This window comes from Fukomys damarensis, unplaced genomic scaffold, assembly GCF_012274545.1.
Source record: "Fukomys damarensis isolate Sample0158 unplaced genomic scaffold, DMR_v1.0_HiC HiC_scaffold_24, whole genome shotgun sequence".
Taxonomy (NCBI): domain Eukaryota; kingdom Metazoa; phylum Chordata; class Mammalia; order Rodentia; family Bathyergidae; genus Fukomys; species Fukomys damarensis.
This window is the reverse complement of record NW_022900936.1, coordinates 72,939,282-72,963,622: the sequence shown is the minus strand read 5'-3', so window position 1 is coordinate 72,963,622 and position 24,341 is coordinate 72,939,282. Positions and strand designations below refer to the sequence as shown.

The 24,341-nt window shown below is 42.8% G+C and overlaps 1 pseudogene; it reads left to right on the top strand.

The window, feature by feature from the left end:
- Positions 1 to 23,108: 23,108 nt before the first annotated feature.
- Positions 23,109 to 23,548, top strand: LOC104859225 (annotated as a pseudogene).
- Positions 23,549 to 24,341: the final 793 nt, after the last annotated feature.

Below are 24,341 nucleotides of genomic sequence, written 5' to 3'. Positions count from 1 at the left end.
CAACAGTGTTTCAATCTCTGCCAGGCAGAGAACTACGAACAAAAACGAATACAGTTGTACTCCACATAAGATGTGGACGGCACTGGGAAACTCACAGAGTTGCAGCACATTTCACTGTGGAGTACTTCACATTCATCAAACTGACCGCTTTCACTTTAAAAGCATAAGCGGCGAGAGAAGCTGTTTCCCGGGGAAAACTACACTTGAAACCACAGAAGCCCAGTGCAAAGCGCGTTTGAGTTTTAACATCAAACTGAACCTATCACTAAGTATAAAGAGTTCTGGAGGCTTGTGTGCACTCAGAGCTGCTAGACACTCTCTTATGCCTGAAGAGCTTCTCTGCTGAAAGTGCCTCACAACAGTGTTTCAATCTCTGCCAGGCAGAGACCTACAAATAAAGAGGAATACAGTTGTACTTCACATAAGATGTGGACTTCACTGGGGAATCTCACAGAGTTGCAGCACTTTTCTCTGTGGAGTACTTCACATTCATGAAACCAACCGCTTTCGCTTTAAAGGGCTAGGTGGAGAAAGAAGCTGTTTCCTGGGCAAAACTCCATTTAAAAAGCAGAAGCCCTTTAAAAAGTGCATTTGTGTTCTAACGTCAAACTGAACCTATGGCCAAGTATACAGACTTCTGGAATCTTGTGTGCACTCAGAGCTCCTAGGCACTCTCTTAGGCCTGAAGGGATTCAATGCTAAAAGTGCCTCACAACAGTATTTCAATCTCTGCCAGGCAGAGAACTACAAATAAAATGGAATACAGTTGTACTCCACATCAGATGTGGAGTTCACTGGTAAACCCACAGAGTTGCAGCAGATTTCTCTGTGGAGTACTTCACAGTCATGAAACTGATCCCTTTCACGTTAAAAGGCGAAGTTGCAAGAGAAGCTGCTTCCCGGGGAAAACTGCACCTTCACCCGCAGAAGCGCTCTGCAAAGTGCATTTGTGTTCTTACGTCAAACTGAACCTACCACCAAGTATCCAGAGTTCTGGAAGCTTGTGTGCACTCAGAGCTGCTAGGCACTCTCTTAGGCCTATAGGGCTTCTCTGCTAATAGTGCCTCACAACAGTGTTTCAATCTCTGCCAAGCAGAGACCTACAAACAAAAAGGAATACAGTTGTACTCCACATAAGATGTGGACTTCACTGGTAAACTCACAGAGTTGCAGCACCTTTCTCTGTGGAGTACTTCATATTCATGAAACTGACCACTTTCGCTTTAAACGGCAAAGCAGCGAGAGAAACTGTTTCCTGGAAAAACTGCACTTTAAACCGCAGAAGCCCTCTGCAACTCGTTTGGGTTCTAAAGTCAAACTGTACCTATCACCAAGTATACAGAGTTCTGGAGGCTTGTGTGCACTCAGAGCTGCTAGGCACTCCTTAGAACTGAAGGGCTTCTCTGCTAAAAGTGCCTCACAACAGTGTTTCAATCTCTGCCACGCAGAGAACTTTAAACAAAAACGAATACAGTTGTACTCCACATAAGATGTGGACTTCACTGGTAAAATCACAGAGTTGCAGCACTTTTCTCTGTGGAGTACATCACATTCATGAAACCAACCGCTTTCGGTATAAATGGCTAGGTGGAGAAAGAAGCTGTTTCCCTTGGAAAACTGCACTTTAAAAAGCAGAAGTCCTTTGCAAAGGGCATTTGTGTTCTAACATCAAACTGAAGCTTTCACCACGTATACAGACTTTTGGAGGCTTGTGTGCACACAGAGCTGCTAGGCACTCTCTTAGGCCTGAAGGGCTTCTCTGCTAAAAGGGCCTGACAACAGTGTTTCAATCTCTGCCAGCCAGAGAACTACAAACAAAAAGGAATACAGTTGTACTACCCATAAGATGTGGACTTCACTGGTAAATTCACAGAGTTGCAGCACCATTCTCTGCGGAGTACTTCACATTCATGACACTGACCGCATTCGCTTTAAAGTGCTAAGTGGCGAGAGAAGCTGTTTCCCGGGGAAAACTGCACTTTAAACGGCAGCAGCCCTCTGCAAAGTGCGTTTGTGTTCTGACGTCAAACTGAACCTATCACCAACTATGCAGAGTTTCGAAGGCTTGTATGCCCTCAGAGATGCTAGGCACTCTCTCAGGCCTGAAGGGCTTCTCTGCCATAAGTGCCTCACAACAGTGTTTCAATCTCTGCCAGGCAGAGACCTACAAACAAAAAGGAATACAGTTGTACTCCACATAAGATGTGGACTACACTGGTAAACTCACAGTGTTGCGGCCCCTTTCTCTGTGGAGTAATTCACATTTATGAAGCTGACCGCTTTTGCTTCAAATGCCTAAGGGGAGAGAGAAGCTCTATCCCAGGGAAAACTGCACTTTAAACAGCAGAAGTCCTCTGCAATGTACGTTTGTGTTCTAATGTCAAACTGAACCTATCCCCAAGTATACAGAGTTCTGGAGGCTTGTATGCACTCAGAGCTGCTGGGCACTCTCTAAGGCCTGAAGGGCTTCTCTGCTGAAAATGCCCCACAACAGTGTTTCAATCTCTGCAAGGCAGAGACCTACAAAAAAAAAGGAATACAGTTGTACTCCCCCTAAGATGTGGACTTCACTGGTAAACTCACAGAGTTGCAGCACATTTCTCTGTGGAGTACTTCAAATTAATGATACGGATCACTTTTGCTTTAAATAGATAAGAGGCCAGAGAAGCTGTTTCCCAGGGAAAACTGCACTTTAAACGGCAGAAGCTCTCTGCAAAATGCATTTGTGTTCTAACGTCAAACTGAACCTATTCCCAAGGATACAGAGTTCTGGAGGCTTGCGTGCAATCAGAGATGCTAGGCACTCTCTTAGGCCTGAAGGGCTTCTCTGCTAAAAGTGCCTCACAACAGTTTTTCAATCTCTGCCAGGCAGAGACCTACAAAGAAAAGGAATACAGTTGTACTCCACATAAGATGTGGACTTCACTGGTAAACACACAGAGTTGCAGCACCTTTCTCTCTGGAGTAATTCACATTCATAAAACCGACCGCTTTCGCTTTAAACGGCTAAGTGGTGAGAGAAGCTGTTTGCTGAGGAAAACTGCACTTGAAACCTCAGCAGTCCTCTGCAAATTGCGTTTGTGTTCTAACGTCAAACTGAACCTATCCCCAATTATACAGAGTTCTGGAGGCTTGTGTGCACTCATAGCTGCTAGGCACTCTCTTAGGCCTGAAGGGCTTCTCTGCTAAAAGGGCCTCACAACAGTGTTTCAATCTCTGTCCGGTAGAGACCTACAAACAAAAAGGAATACAGTAGTACTCCACATAATATGTGGACTTCAATGGTAAACTCACAGAGTTGCAATACCTTTCTCTGTGGAGTACTTCAAATTCATGAAACTGATCGCTTTTGCTTTAAATGGCTAAGAAGCGAGAGAAGGTGTTTCCCAGGGAAAACTGCACTTTAAACCGCAGAAGCCCTCTGCAAAGCCGGTTTGTGTTCCAATCTCAAACTGAACCTATCACCAAGTATAGAGAGTTCCGGAGGCTTGTGTGCACTCAGGCTGCTAGGCACTCCTTAGACCTGAAGCTCTTCTCTGCTAAAAGTGCCTCACAACAGTGTTTCAATCTCTCCCAGGAGAGACCTACAAACAAAAAGGACTACAGTTGTACTCCCCATAAGATGTGGACTTCACTGGTAAACTCACAGAGTTGCAGCAGCTTTCTCTGTGGAGTACTTGAAATTCATGAAACTGACCGCTTTCCCTTTAAACACCTAAGTGGCGAGAGAAGCTGTTTCCTGGTGAAAACTGCACTTTAAACCCCAGAAGCTCTCTGCAAAATGCATTTGTGTTCTAACCTCAAACTGAACCTGTCACCAAGAATTCAGAGTTCTAGAGGCTTGTGTGCACTCAGAGATGCTAAGCACTCTCTTAGGCCTGAAGGGCTTTTCTGCTAAACGTGGCTCACAACAGTGTTTCAATCTCTGTCCAGTAGAGACCTACAAACAAAAAGCAATACAGTTGTACTCCACATAAGATGTGGACTTCACTCGTAAACTCAGAGTTGTAGCACATTTCTCTGTGGAGTACTTCACATTGATGAAACTGACCGCTTTCGCTTTAAACGTCTACTTGGCAAGAGAAGCTGTTTCCCGCAGAAAACTGCACTTTAAACCTCAGCAGCCCTCTGGAAATTGCGTTTGTGTTCTAACGTCAAACTGAACCTATCCCTAAGTATACAGAGTTCTGGAGGCTTGTGTGCACTCAGAGCTGCTAGGCACTCCCTTACGCCTAAAGGACTTCTCTGCTAAAAGTACATCACAACAGTGCTTCAATCTCTGTCCGGTAGAGACCTACAAACAGGAAGGAATACCGTAGTACTCCACATAAGATGTGGACTTCACTTGTAAACTCACAGAGTTGCAATACCTTTCTCTGTGGAGTACTTCACATTCATGAAACAGACCGCTTTCGCTTTAAATGGGTAAGAGGAGAAAGAAGCAGTTTCCCAGGGAAAACTGCACATTAAAGCGCAGAAGCCCTTTGCAAAGTGCGTTTGTGTTCTAACTTCAAACTGAACCTATCACGAAGTATACAGAGTTCTGGAGTACTGTGTGTACTCAGAGCTCCTAGGCACTCTGTTAGACCTGAAGGTCTTCTCTGCTACAAGTGCCTCGCAACAGTGTTTCATTCTCTGCCAGGAACAGAACTACAAACAAAAAGGAATACAGTAGTACTCCGCATAAGATGTGGACTGCACTGGGAAACTCTCAGAGTTGCAGCACCTTTCACTGTGGAGTACTTCACATTCATGAAACTGACCGCTTTCACTTTAATCGGCTAAGCGGCAAGAGAAGCTGTTTCCTGGGGAAAACTGCACTTTGAACCGCAGAAGCCCTCTGCAACACGCATTTGTGTTCTAACGTAAAACTGAAGCTATCAGCAAGTATACACATTTCTGGAGGCTTGTGTTCACTCAGAGCTTCTATGCACTCCCTTAGGCCTGATGGGCTTCTCTGCTAAACGTGCCTCACAATTCTGTTTCAATCTCTGCCAGGCAGAGACCTACAAACAAAAAGGAATACACTTGTACTCCACATAAGATGTGGACTTCACTGGGAAACTCACAGAGTTGCAGCACCTTTCTCTGTGGAGTACTTCACATTCATGAAACCGATCGCTATCGCTTTAAATGGCTAGGCGGAGAAAAAGCTGTTGCCCAGGGAAAACTGCACTTTAAAAAGCAGAAGCCCTTTGCAAAGTGCATTTGTGTTCTAAGGTCAACCTGAACCTATTGCCAAGTATGCAGACGGCTGGAGGCTTGTTTGCACTCAGAGCTCCTAGGCACTCTCTTCCGCCTGAAGGGCTTCTCTGCTAAAAGTGCCTCAAACAGTGTTTCAATCTCTGCCAGGCAGAGAACTACAAAAAAAAAGGAATACAGTTGTACTCCACATAAGATGTGGACTTCACTGGCAAACTCACAGAGTTGCAGCACCTTTCTCTGTGGAGTACTTCACATTCATGAAACTGACCGCTTTCCCTTAAAATGGCTAAGGGGCAAGAGAAGCTGTTTCCTGGGGAAAACTGCACTTTAAACCATAGAAGCCCTCTGCAACACGCGTTTGTGTTCTAAAGTCAAACTGAACCTATCACCAAATATAAAGAGTTCTGGAGGCTTGTGTGCAATCAGAGCTGCTAGGCACTCATTAGACCTGAAGGTCTTCTCTGCTAAAACTGCCTCACAACAGTGTTTCAATCTCTGACAGGGAGAGAACTACAAAAAAAAGGACTACAGTTGCACTCCCCATAAGAAGTGGACTTCACTGGTAAACTCACAGAGTTGCAGCACCTTTCTCTGTGAAGTGCTTCACATTCATAAAACTGACCGCTTTCGATATAAACGGCTAAGTGGCGAGAGAGGTTGTTTCCCAGGGAAAACCGTACTTTAAACCGCAGAAGCCCTCTGCAATGCACGTAGGTGTTCTAAAATCAAACTGAACCTATCACCAAGTATATAGAGTTCTGGAGACTTGTGTGCACTCACAGCTGCTAGGCACTCCTTAGACCTGAAGGTCTTCTCTGCTAAAAGTGCCTCAGAACAGTGTTTCAATCTCTGCCAGGCAGAGAACTACAAACAAAAAGGAATACAGTTGTACTCCACATAAGATGTGGATGGCACTGGGAAACTCACAGAGTTGCAGCACGTTTCACTGTGGAGTACTTCACATTCATGAAACTGACCCCTTTCGCTTTAAATGGCTAAGTGGCGAGAGAAGCTGTTTCCCGGGGAAAACTGCACTTTAAACCGCAGAAGCACTCTGCAAAGTGCGTTTGTGTTCCAAAATCAAACTGAACCTATCAGCAAGTATATACATTTCTGGAGGCTTGTGTGCACTCAGAGTTGCTAGGAACTCTCTTAGGCCGGAAAGGCTTCTCTGCTAAACATGCCTCACAACAGTGTTTCAATCTCTGCCAGGCAGAGAACTACAAAAAAAATTAATACAGTTGTACTCCACATGAGATGTGCACTTCACTGTTAAACTCACAGAGTTGCAGCACCTTTCTCAGTGGAGTACTTCACTTTCAGGAAATCGACCGCTTTCGCTTTAAACGGCTAAGCGGAGAAAGAAGCTGTTTCCGGGGGAACACTGCACTTTGAACCGCAGAAGCCCTCTGCAACACGCGTTTGTGTTCTAAAGTCAAACTGAACCTATCACCAACTATAAAGAGTTCTGGAGGTTTGTGTGCACTCACAGCTGCTAGGCACTCCTCAGACTTGAAGGTCTTCTCTGCTGAAAGTGCCTCACAACAGTGTTTCAATCTCTGCCAGGCAGAGAACTACGCACAAAAAGGAATACAGTTGTACTCCACATAAGATGTGGACTGCACTGGCAAACTCACAGAGTTGCAGCACCTTTCTCTGTGGAGTACTTCACATTCATGAAGCCGACCACTTTCGCTTTAAACGGCTAAGCTGCGAGAGAAACTGTTTGCTGGGGAAAACTGCACTTTAAACCGCAGAAGCACTCTGCAAAGTGCGTTTGTGTTCTAACATCAAACTGAACCTATCAGCAAGTATACACATTTCCGAAGGCTTGTGTGCTCTCAGAGTTGCTGGGCATTCTCTTAGGCCGGCAGGGCTTCTCTTCTTAACGTGCCTCACAACAGTGTTTCAATCTCTGCCAGGCAGAGAACGACAAAAAAAAAGGAATACAATTATACTCCACATAAGTTGTGGACTTCACTGGTAAACTCATTGAGATGCAGCACCTTTCTCTGTGGAGTACTTCACATTCAAGAAACCGACCGCATTTGCTTTAAAAGGCTAGTCGGAGAAAGAAGCTGTTTCTAAGGGAAAACTGCACTTTAAACCGCAGAATCCCTCGGCAAAGTGCATTTGTGTTCTAACGTCAAACAAAATCTATCATCAAGTATACAGAGTTCTGGAGGCTTTTGTGCACTCAGAGCTGCTAGGACCTTCTTAGCCCTGAAGGTCTTCTCTGCTAAAAGTGCCTCACAACAATGTTTCAATCTCTACCAGGCAGAGAACTACGACAAAAAGGACTACAGTTGTACTCCCCATAAGAAGTGGACTTCACTGGTAAACTCACAGAGTTGCAGCACCTTTTCTGTGGAGTACTTCACATTCATGAAACCGACCGCTTTCGCTTTAAAAGGCTAAGTGGCGAGAGAAGCTGTTTCCTGGGGAAAACAGCACGTTAAACCACACATGCCTTCCGCAAAGCGCGTTAGTATTCTAACGTCAAACTGAACCTATCACCAAGTATACAGAGATCTGGAGGTTTGTGTGCACTCAGAGGTTTTAGGCACTCCCTTAGGCCTAAAGGGCTTCTCTGCTAAAAGTGCCTTACAACAGTGTTTCAATCTCTGCCAGAGACCTACAAGCAAAAAGGAATACAGTTGTACTCCACATAAGATGTGGACTTCACTGGTAAACTCACAGAGTTGCAGCAGCTTTCTCTGTGGAGTAGTTCACATTCGTGAAACTGACCGCTTTCGTTTAAATGGCTAAGTGCCAAGCGAAGCTGTTTCCCGTGGAAAACTGCACTTTAAGCCGCAGAAGCGCTCTGCAAAGTGCGTTTGTGTTCTGACGTCAAACTGAACCTATCACCAAGTATACAGAGTTCTGGATGCTTGTGTGCACTCAGAGCTGCTAGGCACTCTCTTAGGCCGGAAGAGCTTCTCTGCTAAACGTGCCTCACATCTGTGTTTCAATCTCTGCCAGGCAGAGACCTACAAACAAAAAGGACTACAGTTGTACTCCCCATAAGCAGTGGACTTCACTGGTAAACTCACAGCGTTGCAGCACCATTCTCTGTGGAGTACTTCACATTCATGAAACTGACCACTTTCGCTTTAAACGGCTAAGTGCCGAGAGAAGCTCTTTCCAGGGGAAAACTGCACTTTAACCCAGAGAAGCTCTCTGCAAAGTGCGTTTCTCTTCTAATGTCAAACTGAACCTATCAGCAAGTATACACATTTCTGGAGGCTTCTGTGCACTCAGAGCTGCTATGCACTCTCTTAGGCCTGATGGGCTTCTCTGCTAAACGTGCCTCACAACAGTGTTTCAATCTCTGCAAGGGAGAGAACTATAAATAAAAAGGAATACACTTGTTCTCCACATAAGACGTGGACTTCACTGGGAAACTCACAGAGTTGCAGCACCTTTCACTGTAGAGTACTTCAAATTCATGAAACTGACAGCTTTCGCTTTAAATGGCTAAGCGGAGAAAGAAGCTGTTTCCCGGGGAAAACTGCACTTTGAAAAGCAGAAGCCCTTTGCAAAGTGCATTTGTGTTCTACCATCAAACTGAACCTATCCTCAAGCATGCAGAGATCTGGAGGCTTGTGTGCAATTAGAACTGCTAGGCATTCTCTTAGGCCTGAAGGACTTTTCTGCTAAAAGTGCCTCACAACAGTGTTTCAATCTCTGCCAGGCAGAGAACTACAAACGAAAAGGAATACTGTTGAACTCCACGTAAGATGTGGACTTCACTGGTGAACTCACAGAGTTGCAGCACCTTTCACTGTGGAGTACTTCGCAATCGTGAAACTGATCACTTTCCTTTAAACTGCTAAGTGGCGAGAGAAGCTGTTTCCTGGGGAAAACTGCACTTTAAACCACAGAAGCACACTGCAAAGCGCGTTTGTGTTCTAACGTCAAACTGAACCTATCAGCAGGTACACAGAGTTCTGGAGGCTTCTGTGCACTCAGAGCTGCTAGGCACTCGTTAGACCTGAAGGTCTTCTCTGCTAAAAGTGCCTCACAGCAGTGTTTCAATCTCTGCCAGGCAGAGAACTACAAAAAAAAGGAATACAGTTGTACTCCACATAAGATGTGGACTTCACTGGTAAACTCAGAGTTGCAGCACCTTTCTCTGTGGAGTACTTCACATTCATGAAACTTAGCACTTTCGCTTTAAACGGCTAAGCGGAGAAAGAAGCTGTTTGTGGGGGAAAACTGCACTTTAAACCGCAGAAGCCCTTTGCAAAGTGCGTTTGTTTTCTAAAGTCAAACTGAGCCTATCACCAAGTGTACAGAGTTCTGGAGGCTTGTGTGCACTCAGAGCTGCTAGGCACTCTCTTAGGCCTGAAGGGCTTCTCTGCTAATAGTGCCTCACAACAGTGTTTCAATCTCTGCCAGGCAGAGACCTACAAAAAAAAGGAATAAAGTTGTACTCCCCATAAGATGTGGACTTCACTGATAAAATCACAGAGTTGCAGCACCTTTCACTGCGGAGTACTTCACAGTCATGAAACCGACCGCTTTCCCTTTAAATAGCTAAGTGGCGAGAGAAGCTCTTTCCTGGTGAAAACTGCACTTTAAACCGCAGAAGCACTCTGCAAAGTGCATTTGAGTTCTAACACCAAACTGAACCTATCAGCAAGTATACAGATTTCTGGAGGCTTGTGTGCACTCAGAGATGCTAGGCACTCTCTTTGGCCTGAAGGCCTTCTCTGCTAAACGTGCCTCAAAACAGTGTTTCAATCTCTGCCAGGCAGAGACCTACAAAAAAAAGGAATACAGTTGTACTCCACATAAGATGTGGACTTCACTGGTAAACTCACAGAGTTGCACCACCTTTCTCTGTGCAGTACTTCACATTCATGAAACTGACCGCTTTCGCTTAAAACGGCTGAGTGACGAGCGAAGCTGTTTCCCGGGGAAAACTGCACTTTAAACCACAGAAGAGCTCTGCAAAGTGCGTTTGTGTTCTGACGTCAAACTGAACCTATCACCAAGTATGCAGAGTTCTGGAGGCTTGTGTGCCCTCAGAGCTCCTAGGCACTCTCTTAGGCGTGAAGGGCTTCTCTGCTAAACGTGCCTCACAACAGTGTTTCAATCTCTGCCAGGGAGAGAACTAGAAAAAAAAGGAATACAGTTGGACTCCACATAAGATGTGGACTTCACTGGCAAACTCACAGAGTTGCACCACCTTTCTCTGTGGAGTACTTCACATTCATGAAACTGACCGCTTTCACTTTAAAAAGCTAAGCGGTGAGAGAAGGTGTTTCCCAGGGAAAACTGCACTTTGAACCGCAGAAGCTCCCTGCAAAGTGCATTTGTGCTCTGACGTCAAACTGTACCTATCACCAAGTATACAGAGTTCTGGAGGCTTGTGTGCACTCAGAGCTGGTAGGCACTGTCTTAGGTCTGAAGGGCTTCTCTGCTAAATGTGCCTCACAACAGTGTTTCAATCTCTGCCAGGCATAGACCTACAAAAAAAAGGAATAAAGTTGTACTCCCATAAGATGTGGACTTCACTGGTAAAATCACAGTGTTGCAGCACCTTTCACTGTGGAGTACGTCACCTTCATGAAACTGAGCAGTTTCACTTTAAACGGCTATGCAGAGAAAGAAGCTGTTTCTGGGGGAAAACTGCACTTTAAACCGCAGAAGCCCTTTGCAAAATGCGTTTGTTTTCTAACGTCAAACTGAGCCTCTCACCAAGTATACAGAGTTCTGGAGGCTTGTGTGCACTCAGAGTTGCTAGGCACGCTCTTAGGCCGGAAGAGCTTCTCTGCTAAACGTGCCTCACATCTGTGTTTCAATCTCTGCCAGGCAGAGACCTACAAAAAAAAGGAATACAGTTGTACTCCACATAAGATGTGGACTTCACTGGTAAACTCACGGAGTTGCAGCACCTTTCTCTGTGGAGTACTTCACATTCATGAAACCGACCGCTTTCACTTTAAAGGGCTAAGCAGGGAGAGAAGCTGTTTCCTGGGGAAAACTGCACTTTAAACCGCAGAAGCCCTCTGCAACGCGTGGTTGTGTTCTAAGGTCAAACTGATCCTATCACCAAATATACAGAGTTCTGGAGGCTTGTGTGCACTCAGAGCTCCTCGGCACTCTCTTAGACCTGAAGGTCTTCCCTGATAAAAGTGCCTCACAACAGTGTTTCAGTCTCTGCCAGGGAGAGAACTACAAACAAAAAGGACTACTGTAGTACTCCCCATAAGATGTGGACTTCAGTGGCAAACGCACAGAGTTGCACCACCTTTCTCTATGGAGTACTTCACATTGATGAAACCAACCGCTTTCGCTTTAAATGGCAAGCGGAGAAAGAAGCTGTTTCCCGGGGAAAACTGCACTTTAAACCGCAGAAGCGCTCTGCAAAGTGCGTTTGTGTTCTAACATCACACTGAACCTGCCAGCAAGTACACACATTTCTGGAGGCTTGTGTGCACTCAGAGCTGCTAGGCACTCTCTTAGGCCTGAAGGGCTTCTCTGCTAAAAGTGGCTCACAACAGTGTTTCAATCTCTGCTAGGCAGAGACCTACAAGCAAAAAAGACTGCCGTTGTACTCCACATAAGATGTGGACTTCACTGGTAAACTCACAGAGTTGCAGCACCTTTCTCCGTGCAGTACTTCACATTCATGAAACTGAGCGCTTTAGCTTTAAACGCCTAAGTGGCTAGAGAAGCTGTTTCCCAGGGAAAACTGCACTTTCAACTGCAGAGGCCCTCTGCAAAGCGTGTTTGTGTTCTAATGTTAAACTGAACCTATCACCAAGTATACAGAGTTGTGGAGGCTTGTGTGCACTCAGAGCTGCTAGGCACTCTCTAAGGCCTGAAGGGCTTCTCTGCTGAAAGTGCCTCACAACACTGTTTCAATCTCTGCCAGGCAGAGACCTACAAACAAAAAAGGAATACATTTGTACTCCACATAAGATGTGGACTTCACTGGTAAACTCACAGAGTTGCAGCACCTTTCTCTGTAGAGTACTTCACATTCATGAAACTAACCGCTTTCGCTTTCAAGGGCTAAGAGGCGAGAGAAGCTGTTTCCTGGGGAAAACTGCCCTTTAAACCACAGAAGCCCTCTGCAAAGTGCGTTTGTGTTCTAACGTCAAACTGAACCTATCACCAAGTATACAGAGTTCTGGAGGCTTGTGTGCACTCAGAGCTGCTAGGCCCTCTCCTTTCCTGAAGGGCTTCTCTGCTAAAAGTGCCTCACAGCAGTGCTTCAATCTCTGCCAGGCAGAGACCTACAAATGAAAAGGAATACAGTTGTACTCCACGTAAGATGTGGACTTCACTGGTATACTCACAGAGTTGCAGCACCTTTCTCTTTGGAGTACTTCACATTCCTGAAACTGACCGCTTTCACTTTAAATGGCTAAGCGGCAAGAGAAGCTGTTTCCTCAGGAGAACTGCACTTTACACTGCCGAAGTCCTCTGCAAAGTGCGTTTGTGTTCTAACGTCAAACTGAAGCTATCACCAAGTATACAGAGTTCTGGAGGCTTGTGTGCACTCAGAGGTGCTAAGCACTCTCTTAGGACTGAAGGGCTTTTCTGGTAAAAGTGCTTCACAACAGTGTTTCAATCTCTGCCAGGCAGAGACCTACAAACAAAAAGGAATACAGTTTTACGCCACATAGTATGTGGACTTCACTGGTAAACTCACAGAGTTGCAGCACCTTTCTCTGTGGAGTACTTCACATTCATGAAACTGACCGCTTTCGGTTTAAAGGGCTAAGCATTCAGAGAATCTGTTTCCTGGGGAAAACTGCACTTTAAGCCGCAGAAGCCCTTTGCAAAGTGCGTTTGTCTTCTAATGTCAAACTGAACCTATCACCAAGTATGCAGAGTTCTGGAGGCTTGTGTGCACTCAGAGCTGCTAGGCACTCTCTTAGGCCTGAAGGGCTTCTCTGCTAAAAGTGCCTCACAATAGTGTTTCAATCTCTGCCATGCAGAGGCCTACAAACAAAAAGGAATACAGTTGTACTCCACATAACATGCGGACTTCACTGGTAAACTCACAGAGGTGCAGCACCTTTCTCTGTGGAGTACTTCATATTCATGAAACTGACCGCTTTCGCTTTAAACGGATAAGCGGCGAAAGCAGCTCTTTCCCGGGGAAAACTGCACTTTAAACCTCAGAAGCCCTCTGCAAAGTGCGTTTGTGTTCTAACGTCAGTATACAGAGTTCTGGAGGCTTGGGTGCACTCAGAGCTGCTCGGCACTCTCTTAGGCCTGAAGAGCTTCTCTGCTAAAAGTGCCTCACAATAGTGTTTCAATCTCTGCCATGCAGAGGCCTACAAACAAAAAGGAATACAGTTGTACTCCACATAAGATGTGGACTTCACTGGTAAACTCACAGAGTTGCAGCACCTTTCTCTGTGGAGTACTTCACATTTATGAAACTGACCGCTTTCGCTTTAAACGGATAAGCGGCGAAAGCAGCTCTTTCCCGGGGAAAACTGCACTTTAAACCTCAGAAGCCCTCTGCAAAGTGCGTTTGTGTTCTAACGTCAGTATACAGAGTTCTGGAGGCTTGGGTGCACTCAGAGCTGCTCGGCACTCTCTTAGGCCTGAAGAGCTTCTCTGCTAAAAGTGCCTCACAATAGTGTTTCAATCTCTGCCATGCAGAGGCCTACAAACAAAAAGGAATACAGTTGTACTCCACATAAGATGTGGACTTCACTGGTAAACTCACAGAGTTGCAGCACCTTTCTCTGTGGAGTACTTCACATTCATGAAACTGTCCGCTTTCGCTTTAAAGGGCTAAGCGGTGAGAGAAGCTGTTTCCTGGGGAAAACTGCGCTTTTGTCCATTTGTTCATAGGTTTGGTTCAGTTCTTTTATTTCTTTGTAGAATTTTTGTAATGGTTCTTGCTATTTTTGAGAAATCTGTCTTTTCATGATTGCCCACCACAATCCTATCTTCTAGATCTGATATTTGTGCAAAACAACAACAAAAGTGATGAAAATCATGAATGCCCTACATAAGAAGGAAATAGAATCCGTGAAACAGATTGATACATATTTAGGATAATAAAAATCCCATTGAAAATGTACATTGCCATGTGAACCAAGGCGAGGACAAAATATCAGATCTAGAAGACAGGATTGTGTTCAGCAATTGTGAAAAGAAAGATTTCTTAAAAATAGCAAGAAAAAAAATCCTAGGGTTAACACTTGAAGCCATAGTCTCAGGCAAAGTTTTCCTGAAAAGGACTTGAATAACAAAATCAATAATAGCACAAATCAGCAAATTAAACTTATATTAAATTAAATTTTTCCACGTGGCTCGAGAAACAATCAAGCGTGAAGACACAGCCTATATAATGGGACAAGTCTTCGGGAGCTATGCATAAAGTTAATTTCTACAGTGTGTAAGAAACTGAGAAACTTAAATCCCCCAAATCAAATATATGAATCAATAAATGGGCAAATGAACAGAAGAGGCATTTCTCAAAATAAGAACTACAAGTGGCTAAGAAGTAAATTAAAATATGCAACATGTTTAGCCCCTAGAAAATGCAACACAAAAGTATGTTGAGATTCCATCTCACCTCAGTCTGAATGGTTATCATCAATACAATAAACACAATGAAATGCTATTGAGGATGTGTGAAAAAATGACTTCTAAACTGTTGGTGGAAACATAAATTAGTAGAGTGTATATCAGTGTGTGGTTTATTAAACAGAGCTGCCATTTGATACTGCTATACCACTCATTGGCATAGACCTGAAGGAATTAAATCCACAGACTATAGGAACACCTACATACACATGCTTATTGTAGCACAAACGCAAATAGCCAATGCCCATTCACAGTAAAGAAAATAGGGAATATATACAAAATGGATTATTATTCAGCCATGAAGAAAAACAGAATTATATCTTTTGCAGGAAAGAAATGGAAGTGTAGATTATCATGTTAAGTTTAACACATCACATTTAGAAAGACAAATATGACATGGTTTCCATAATATGTGGACTCTACAAAATGTGATATGGATGTTAATGGGGAATATTAGTACACAAGAGCAAGGAAATAATTAGGAGGGAAATGATGTGTATACATGAGGGTAATCAGTGGGATGTCTTTTGGCCAATGTATGACACACATTAAGCCCTAGTGTTTGTGAAAATTAGATGCCTGTATGCAAGAATTGTGCACTAAAACTGATGGATTTCATATAGCATCATATAAAATGATATAAGATGTTAAGGAGCCAGAAATTGTGAGGACTTGCAAGTGGACACATTTAGGTTTAGAAAGGAGAAATGCCACCATGTCTGGATCTCTCAGGACCATTTTCAGTCATGATCTAAAAGCCTTAAATTATTTAGGAGAACAAAAATATCAGGGGTAGTAAGCATAGATGATACAGACATCATATAAGAAAATGCAAATGAAAAGGATAACTTCTTTCAAGTACTTAAGCTAAAATCAAATTTTATTGCTTTCAATTAGTTTGTAATTCAGAAAATTGGGCATTTCTGAAAAAAAATAAAAGCATATGTTTAAATTTGGAGTTAAATGACCTAATTTTAAAGAGTATATTTTCCCTAAACTTCTGTGAGTAAGTTAGTCTTAACATATTCTCTTCTGAAAAAGCCAAGTTCATAGTGGGTGTTATTCTGATAGCACACATTATATACAATCTTAGATTATATTTTCATGTTGGTATTACACAACACATTTTTTCTCCTCTGTTAACATTCTTGGTGGGTGGGTGTATGGGCTCTTACACTGCTGTGACATCAACCCCGACCTCTGTAAGTTAAAGGATGAGAAATTTACCTTTGATTACGGTTTCAGGGGTATCAACCCACGGTTATTTGGTTTCAAAGCAGAAACTTCATAGCGGAAAAAAAGTGGTGTATGAAAGCTGCTCTCTTCTTGGTGACTGGACAGCATCCATAGTGGAAGAGTACCTATGGGTGGGACTCCTTGACCCCCTCAGACATAAGCATGGGGTGATTTACTAATCTACCAGGCAGCTGCCAAAGCAACCATGCTGACAATTGGGATTAATTTCCACAATGGACATGATGATCCACTTTTGCTCAGCAATGTACATTCACTACAGGCCACCTCTGAGGAAACGATTGTCCTGTTGTCAGGTGAGACTGGGGAGGGTCATTTGAGATTCACGCAATGCAAGGAAGAGACCTAGAGTCATGGGAGTGTCTGGTTCAGGAGCTCAGCTGCTTTGCATCTCTCTGTTTAGCTGCACCCACTGACAGTAGTCCTCAGCCACCCAGCTGCCTCCTTGTCTGCTCAGCCTCTGCACTCACTAAGGAGATGTCAGCTGTAACCTCGTCTGTGCAGCTCCTCCTGTGCCTGTGCCTCCCAGTCACTGCACAGCCTCACAGCAGTCCTCAGCTGCCCAGCCTGTGCAGCAGTCTAGATTTATGGGGAAGTACACAGTAGTGGCCATGTGCCAGGGTCGCTCTTGTTTGTATAAGTTATTTACACTGAGAATGTGAGGTGCACTTGTGATGGCATCCTACTGATTACCCCCATGGCCTGAAATCACCCAGAAATTATGCATCCCCATAGCCATCTTGGGCTACATTTTTCCTCCAATCCACCCCTTCAGGCTATAGGATGTGGTTGCCTACTGGGTGCACGGCCCCACAGGGCTGAAGCTTGAACTCAAATGTGTAGCATGTTATAATTGAAATGGTTCCCACTAGAAAGCATTTCAGGTACACTTTGTGGGATCAACAACTAGCGAGTGCAGCATTACGTTTCAGGTCCTCCAGATATCCTCCTATTCAGGCATTTTGTCCCTGACCACAGTCAAAATTTAAATGCCTGCATGGTCTCATTCACAGATGCAATAGAGTCCTGCAATTTATAACCTAGGTCTGGACAGTCTGGTTCCACTGGCGAGCCTTCATTTTCTGAAACTGCTGGTCAGGGCACAGTTGCCATCAAAGTGTTTACAGCATGTCCTTCAGCCATCTGTCAGTTTTCTCTTGGTTTATGCCAATCATGAGGAGGTCGATCCAGACTTGGTTGTAGGTCACTCCTGGCCCCTTTTGCTCAGGTTTTTGGGCTTCTGACTCCTATGGCCTGAACTCCTTGCTCTATTTCTTTGCCCTTCAGCACTTTCCATGGCTGTACCACTGCTGCCTCCTTTGCCCAGCTTTGGGCTTGCTCCCACTTCCATCTTTGCTTTTTGACTCCAGATCACTTCAAATTCCAGCTGCCTCAGTAGCCCTGGTTGAGCTTCTCCCAGCCCTCAGTGGCTAACTGGTGTCATGGCAGCCCCCAGGAATGACTGTCCTGTGTTCAGCTCCCACAATAACTCATACCAGTTTTGCGAATGCCTGCCGCCTGATTATGGTGTCTAGTTGTTCGCTGGAGTCTCTCCAGACTATCCTTGATGATACTGTAAGCCAGTCTTTCATCTGTGGTCTCTGATATGATGGGCTGCTTCCTTTATAGTGCAACCAGCCTAGGCTATGATGCAGGGCAGCCTCCTGCTGTGATTCAGACCAGAATTTACATTTTGTTTGCAGCTCTGGCATAGGCTCCATGTTCAGCTAAAGCCTAGGCCATGGGCTCTGCCTAGTCCTGTCCATCGCTGCTCTTCTTTACCCTCATGGTCTCACTGGGTCATGGCTCACCTTGTCATTTTCTGTTTTACTACCAGATGAGCCTTCCAGAATGAGAGTAGCTTGGAATCTTCATTCCTTAGCTACCTGTGTTGGTAAGCTCTATTATCTCTTCACTTTGCGTGCTTTTAGGCCAAAATGTGTGAGCAGCATGCATCTCCTCTTTCAACTCCTTGCTGAGCTGCCTCTTCTTATTGAAGTTTATGTCTTGGATGAGGCTGTGATGTATCCTGTTGATGACAGCAATTGTCCTGTCACCAGTCAGGGTGAAGAGGTTTGCTCAAGATTCAGGCAGCCTGGAAAAGTGACATAGAGCAAAGTATCTAGTTGTCCTTTCTTCAGCTGCTCAGCAGCTCAGCTGTGGTGCATCTCTCCATTTAGCTGCATGTACTGGTGGCAGTCCTCAGCTGCCTAGCTGACCCCTTATCTGCCCAGCCACTCTTGCAGCTCCCAGCCCCTAAAATTCTCTCCGCAGTCCTCAAGCTGCCAACCCCACATAACAGTTTAGATTTACAGTAAAGTATGCAAAAGTGGCTAAGTGCCAGATTCAACCTTGGCTATGTAAATTATTTACACAGAGACTTCAGGGGCACCTGCATTAGAGATTGAAGTCTTGTTGACTCAGGACTTACTCCCCCCTAAAACTCCACACCTTAAACTATAATGTAGCTGTGATGGGCTTCACTCTGCTCTGCAACCATAACAAAATATATATTTTTTGCTTCATATTTTTTCCAGTCCAGAGAAAAACTTGAGAATTTCAAAATGTAGACTTTGGTCACTGTACCCTATAATAAGGAAAGAGAGAGAGAGAGAGAGAGAGAGAGAGAGAGAGAGAGAGAGATTATCAAGAAGTTATTTTGCCTCTACATTTCCTGGAAATCCAAACCCTTCTTTCTTATGGTGCAAGGTAGAAGCTGTGTTATTTTTACTTGGTTAGCTAATGGCCAAAGATGCTGAACATTTTCATTTACTTATTGCTCATGTGTTTATTCTTTTGAGACATCTCTTCCTTTCCCTGCCCATGTCATGGTGGAGTCATTTATTTTAGGAGAGGCCCAATTTTTGGAGTTCTGTATGTGTTTTACATGTTGCTCACCTGTCTGAAGAATAGATGAAAAAAAATTTCAATCTGTAGGATGTCTCTTTAAACTCTTTATTATTCTTCCCTTTGCCAAAGATTTTTAATTTAAGATACTCACTTTTATCAATGCCTAGTATTATTGTCTGTGCAATTAGAGTTCCATCTTAGTTACTTTCCTGGTCACTGCATCACAGTACCCAACTTTAAAAAGGACAGGTTTATTGTGACTCACACTTCAGAAATTTCATGCCATGTTTAGCAGGCTGAAACACAGAAATGGCATGATGCAGGGGCCTAAATAGAGGAAAGCTGTCCAGAGTATGGTGGGCAGAAAGCACAAAGAGAGAAAGAAATTTTTTGATACCAGTGGACTAGGTTTGTTGCTGTGAATATAACTAACCATGTGATTCTGAAGCTTTTGGAACTAGCTCATAGGAGGATGAGTTTTGATAAGTTTGGACACGCTGGCTAAATGGTTGTAAGCTACTTGATATGGGACACTGATCAGCTAATTAGCTTGCTTGTATCAAAATCTGTTTTAGCCATTTTTCTCATTGCTGAAAAACAATACCCAATGCCCACAACTTGAAAGAGGAGAGTTTTATTGTGGCTCCAAGTTCAGATATTTCAGTCCAGTTTTGTGGTCTTCATAACAACAATGAGGGGCTCAGTGGTGCCACACCTGCCTTGAAAGCACAAGGATTTGTGTTTGATCCCTGGTACCACAAAAAGAAAAGAGAGAGAGAGAAAAAAATAGAAAAGTGGTTAAAAGCATAATGGAAGAAAAGAGGTGGAGAAAACGTGCTCATATGAGGGGACCCAAGAGCGAGAGAGAGAAAGAGAGAGAGAGAGAGAGAGAGAGAGAGAGAGGGAGAGAGAGGGAGAGAGGAGAGAGGGAGAGAAAAACAGAAGAGAGATGCACCCTTTCAGGTCTTGTTCCCAAGGTTCTGCACCCTCAACCAATTTTTACCTCCTAATAGCAGGCCTGCTGTAGCGGCATGATGATCCAATATTCTTCCAAAGGCATGATCTATGAGAGCACGTGACTCAGGGGACATCCAAATATAAACCATAACAGCTTTTATACAGAATATCCTTGCTTAGGCCAAATTTACTTTCCTGTAGATTCTGCATTTCTATCTTTGTATCTAGGACTTTTTAAAACCTATTTTAATTTCATTTTAGTGCAGGGTGAGAAATGTGGGTCCAGATTTTTTTTCTTCAAATATAATGGAGAACAACTTTTCCCACCACCATCTGTTAAGAGACTATCTTTTCTCTAGCATTAGCTGTTGGCCCGTCTGTAATAACAATCGGATGAGTGAAGGTGCATGGGGTAATCTTGGTTAATGTATCTCTTTCTGTGCCAGAACCATGCTGTTTTTATTATTGGAGTCTTGAAGTATAACTTGAAGTCTGGGGTTGTAATACCACCTGCTTTTGTCTTTTTGCTCCAGGTTGCTTTTGAAATTCTAGAACTCTCTTGGTTACATGTAAATTTTAGGATTGCTTTTTAAGTTTTGTGGGCTTTTGCTGCTTTGGTATTTTGATAGAAATTACATTGTCTATATATCATTTTTGATAAAATGTCCATTTGATGGATATATTTCAGGCCAAGAAATAACAGGGAATGAAATTTTACAATCTACTGTCCTCTTCAATCTTTTTTTGGAGTACTTATTTGTTCCAGATTTCTTTTAGTTCCTTACTTATGTTAACATATAGGCATATAATATTTTTAAGGTAGCCTATGTGGAATTATTTTAATGATTTTTTCCCAATTCGTGGTTTGTGTATGAGAATACTATCATTTATGTGTTAACTTTTCCATTTTTTCCCTTGCTATATTGGTTTATTAGCCCTAAAAGCACACTTCTGTGATTTTTACAGTCATTTATATAAGGGACCATGTCACCTGTTAATAAGGATAGATTGAATTCCTTCTTTCTTAATTATATCCCTTTTATTTCTTCCCTTACCCAATTTATTTGACAAATGTTTTGCATTGATCATTCTAGTATTTATGGTAGGGAAAAAAAGGTAATTCAGCATGGCCAATACATCTAAGTGTGCATCTAGATTTAATGTACTTGTTTTATGTTTTCTGTATATTTAGTCCAACTTCCTGTTAAGTAGTTTTTAACAGCTCCTTCAAGAAAATTTTTGACTTTATTATATTTTTTTAATTTCCCTTTTCTGCCTTGTAAATTTCTGACTCTGTTAGGCCTTTACACACAAACACACACACACACACACAAACAAAAACCAGGAAAAACTGGGTAACCAAACTCACTTAAAACTGTATGACTAATACTTGCAAATAAGTTTAATATATAATAAAAGTTGGCATCTTAAAGTTTTGTGTGATTAATGTTAATATATATATTTCAGTGAGTTTATTTTTTGGTATATGTTATCCTCTAAATTTTCCACTTAAATCAGCTTTAACAGAAATGAACACTCATTACATTAATCCCATATTGTGTGTGTGTGTGTGTGTGTGTGTGCACTGGAGTTCAAACTCAGGACTTTCTGCTTTCTAGGCAGCAGGTAGTGCTGCCACTGAGCTAAATCCCCTGACTCTGACCCCAATATATTTTTAATCACAGAGCTTAACTGTGAGCTAATTTAAATTGATTGGTATGAGCAAAAATGTCTTTAAAGTGGGTGTTATTTTTCCATCCAGGTTCTCGTCAATCAAGATAATATTTATCTTAAAAATTATTTATGTGAATGTAACACACACTTTTTTCTAGTGGACAATAACAATATATTTTCTTGGGTTAAAGATTATACATATAATTATGACTTGATATATATGACATTCATGCTATAGTTTGATTCCCACGGGTCATCTCAAATGATTGCTTAAATGAGAAAATATATAAAGGTCTAATATTTATATATTATGCATTCCAATATTTAAATCATCCACTACTAAATACAAATTCAAGTATTCTTGGCTTCTGAAGAATTATAGATAATATATTTGGTTTAATACATATGTAGTTATAAGTTAACATGTTTTAAGATTGCTTTCTTAACTTGGATGAGTTACATTTCTCACCTTAAATTTTATAATAAAGTAATTAAAAATTTATTTTTGCCCTCAGGGGAAGCAACTGACCTGAGAAATTACTGAAAAATCTCTCCCCCATGCATGGCTATAAATAGCTGCCTAAAACAACTTGCTTCAGTTTTCTTCACTGATGAGTGGCTTCTCACATTTTACTCCAGAGTCTAATGGAACACCACCCAGCATATTATTAAAAATTATACATATAATATTCATTAGATATTACACATATTTATATATGCATGCATTAGCAATAATGAAACATGAAGTGTTCTATGTCCAAAGCAATAAGGCTTTCTTAATTTATTAAATAGGTTTGGTTAAACTTACAAAAACTAGGTGAAAAATGTTTTATAGTTTAGTAGGATAGTTTCATGTATTTCAGCTTTTTGATTACTTTAAAAATACTGAATTTTGGAGCTACTCCTATTTCCTAACAGGGTTAATATAATGAGTGTTCATTTCTTTTCTTTTTTTTTGGTACCGGGGATTGAACTCAAGTCCTTGTGCTTGCAAGGCAGGCCACTGAACCCCTGAGCTAAATCCCCAGCCCAAGTGTTCATTTCTGTGAAAGCTGATTTAAGTGGAAAGTTTAGAGGATAACATATACCAGAAAATAAACTCACTGAAGTATACATATTTAAGAACTATTCCTACTCTTTACCTCCCTAAAATTCATTCTTCAGTCTTGGGGAACGGAGACACAGTCTGGCTGGCACGTAGCAGCACGAAGTTACATCTGTTCTGTGTCACTAACATGAAAATTACACCCTTCAGATTCAGCGGGGAAAAGTTCCTCTTTGCTACATGGACTCTTCATTTATTTTCCCTCCTTGCTGTAACAAGTTTGAGGCCATGCCTTTTATTTAACTACTATTTAGAGAAGTGTGGGGAAAATTAACTTTCGTTTCAACCCTCCACTTTAAAGGGGAGCCAGGGGTGGAGGCACGGTGGCTGGGGCAGCTTCGCATAGACGGGCAGCCACTGAGTCAAGGTGAGTGTCCCACCGGACCTGCGCTCTCCAGCTTCCCATCCCACCCCAGTCACCTGAGGTGGTCTCAGGCCCCAGTCCCTTCCCTGTCCCAAACGGGGAGGGGGGCGGCACTGCCCTCCTCCCACCATGGCTCTGAAGAGAACCCACGGGCATTGAATGATCTGGTTCAGGACCCATCAGCACAGGGCTCACAGATCCTGTTGGAGATGACATGTTCCACTGGCAAGCTACAATAATGGGGCCACATGACAGTCCCCCTTGGCAGGGGGGGGTATTTTTCCCAACAATTCATTTCCTAACAGATTGCCACTTCAAACCACCTAAGATTGCATTTACAACAATAATTTATCATCCAAACATTGACAATAATGGCAGCATCTGTCTTCATATTCTATGGGCACAGTGGTCTCCAGCAATAACTATTTCAAAGTACTCTTGTCCATCTCTTCTGTGTTGTGTGATCCCAATCCAGATGATCCGTTAGTGCCTGAGATTGCTCAGATCTACCCAACAGAGAAAAGTACAACCGAATAGCTCACAAATGGACTCAGAAGTATGTGATGTAATTAAAGAAATTATTGGATAACCTCTACAAATAAAGACAGAGGAACTCTGAAAGAGAAAGCCCTTTTGATTTCCATTGGACTGCTTTCTGTGAGCCCACAACTCATTTTCCCCTGCTCCCATGTTTACCTGACACAGCAGTGCTGCCTGTTGTACCTACTTGGAAGCAGCAACCTAGAAATACTGCACTTCTGTACCAACATCTCCTCCTAGCAGAGAACTATGTGTGTGAAAAGCCAGTTCTTCAGGCATAACCTAGGTGTGAGACTAAAAAGCTTTCTTTATTGACTTAAATTTGGATAGCAGCAAAGTGTGAGGGGTGGTGGGTACATGTGTGTACTTGGATGGGGAAAAGCAGCACTGGCCTGTAGGAGGTGTTTTTTTAAGTGAAATGCATTTAAACTCAAAACAGTTATGAAAACCAAGGTAAAGAATATGAAGCTGCTACTGTATTCATTCTATTGCAAAGGACCTACAACTTAGGTGAAAGTTAGGACCAACCAGATTAAGGTCCACCCACATACTGCATTTTAAGGTCTAAGTTTAACTGGTCAACATTTAAATGGATTGGAGCTATTAGTACATAAAGTCTGATGGGCTTTGTTCCCAACTCTTTTACATCTCTCTGCCCCCAACTTTTATCCTTTCAGTCCCTTTCTTTCCATATTCTTTGGTTTAGATGTGGCTTCTCAGTTAATACATAGCTAATAGCTCTTATTTTTCTTACAATTTTAACTGCCTAGGTCTATTTAGATGTGACGGTGAAAATATATTTAATGGAAATACTTGTGTATA